Source organism: Pinus tabuliformis, chromosome J (genome assembly GCF_031772625.1).
Source record: "Pinus tabuliformis cultivar Carrire ecotype Pingquan chromosome J, CPIR1, whole genome shotgun sequence".
Classification (NCBI taxonomy): Eukaryota; Viridiplantae; Streptophyta; class Pinopsida; order Pinales; family Pinaceae; genus Pinus; species Pinus tabuliformis.
In genome coordinates this window covers 1471184450-1471186822 of record NC_142295.1, presented here as the reverse complement: position 1 = coordinate 1471186822, position 2373 = coordinate 1471184450, and positions in this window count along the sequence as shown.

Here is a 2373-nt window from a genome sequence, read left to right as displayed (position 1 = left end):
CCCTTCATGAAAATGGCGAAATCATTTTTATATGAATTCAATACATACTTTCCATTCTTCAACATAATAGATGCAGATGCATCTTACTGTCGTAAAAATGTGTAAAATTTAATTTAAAAGAATATTTTGAACTTTGAAGAATTTACTTTGATTGTGATTTAACTAGCACAATTACATTAAAAGTATTAATATAATTGATATAAGGCTTTATTTGTTTCGTAGTTAGAAACAATTTCATATAATTTTTTTTGACGAGTGGGATTACAACTTTGTCAGATGTCTTGGCTGGAATTAATAACTCTCTTCATCTGACCTACCCTTACAAGACTGGCACTGACTTTGGCGCAATAAACTCTAACGACGTATTCCACCTCATCTTTCGTGAGGTGATACTTGTTTTCATAGAGAAAAAAAACTGCTTTCCTGTCATACAAATATGAACTCCTCAATACAATACCACAAATATCCACTCCTCAATACAATACCACAAATATCCAAGCGTACAACATCAAGATCAACTAGTTTGGATGCAATCACAAATCTAGCTCTACAATGCTTGGTTACATGTAAGTTTTATTTATCACACACCCAACCAAGCGAGTATGGTTTTGAATGAGGCTTGGTTTCTAATCCTAACTTTTTAACCAAGGATTCTGAATTCAAATTTTCTTGTGAGCCCGAATCAAGCAAGGCTTCCACTTTAGTATGTTTCATTATGACTCTAATGTGAAACAATTCAATTCTCTTTCGTTCATTAATAAGAGGCTTATTTAAAGAACTTGTACTTTCATGCAATTCATAATTTTCATTAGCATGAAGAGAAAGAGTATTTTGTGTGCCCATTGCTGTAATCAATGTCTCATCACCAGAATCAGATCCAAGGTCCTGTTGCACGGTTGCCACCATCTTTTGTTTTCCCTTTCCAACAAATTTCTTTGGTTTCAACTCCGGATGCACTTTCCAACATTGTCCATCATCATGGCCTTCCTTCTTGCAATGTGTGCAAGATGGCTTCACTCCTTCCTCTTTTTTGGTTGTAGCTGCCTTCTTGTCCTTTCCCTTGCCTTTTCCTTTGAAATTTCCATTATGAAGTTTGAAATATGATTTCTTTGAATGCTCTTATCTATCATTCTTGCCCCTTGCTTTCAAGGTGAATGGACTTCACACCTTCTGCATAAATAATAGTAGTCTCAAATAATAACAAAGAATGTCTGATGTAACTATGTAAAACACCAATATAGTTTGTTACATTTCAAGTGAAATGCCCAAAGTCAATGCTTGTTTTCTAAACTCTTATGTGAAGATTTGTAAATTTTGACCCTTTCCTTGCCTTAAATATTGCCATTCTATTAAATCTTGTTGTCGATAACCCAAACGGTAAAACTGATCTTTTAATGTAGAAACAAAATTGGACCAAGAAGAAAGGAGATTACCCAAGCTTTTGCTACCTATTTGCAACTTTCTCTCCCACTAGATGAGAGCAGTGCCACTCAAATGAAGAGATGTTAATCGGATATTTGCCTCATCTTCCCCGATCTGTTGAATCCGACAATAAACCTTGATATGTCTAACCCAATTATTTAGTTTCTCTGCATTACATTCTCCATTATATGTGGGAAAATCAAACCTTACATCTTGCTTAAAGAATGGCTTCTTAGATGTATTCCTATGACACCTCTTAAAATGATGAGAAGAAGAAGAAGAACTGTCACTAGAGGATGGAGAGTGTGGTTAAGGAGGATATCATTTTCCACCTTTATGATTTACAAATGCATGGTCATTTGGCTCTTTCTTCTCGGGCTTGATTGTCTTCTCATACTATGAAAACAACTTGTCAACTTTCTCTGTCATTGAGAAGAAGGTCTTGTGATAATTTTGCTCTTCCTCCATTCGAGCTGTAGAAATTCCCACCTGTAGATCACTTGGTAATGCAATATACTAAAGCAAAACACTTGATCTAGTTCTACAAACAATTTAGTGGAAGCTTAATCGAACATGAACAACATCAATAAGAACACATATAACTAATAATAAGGAATCAATCACACATAACACAGAAGATATGACCCGGGGAAAGCCTCAACCTAAAACCCCAACTCTGTATTATCATACAAGTGGAAATATAGCCAGTATTACAAAAAGAATCAGCTCAAATGCTATCCTGCTCTCTTTGTAATACCTCTGCTGCTCATAGACAGTCAAAGGCCTCTATCTAACCTCTGGTCTGCCCTCCAAGCCTCCTATTTCTTTTGCAATTTTGATTGGGGTCCAGTGTAACCACTTGTGTGAATTGGTCTCTTCACACACTCACTAACCTTTGATCCAACTATGCAGTCTTGAAGGAGATAAATCCTCATCCAATTGATAGTACAT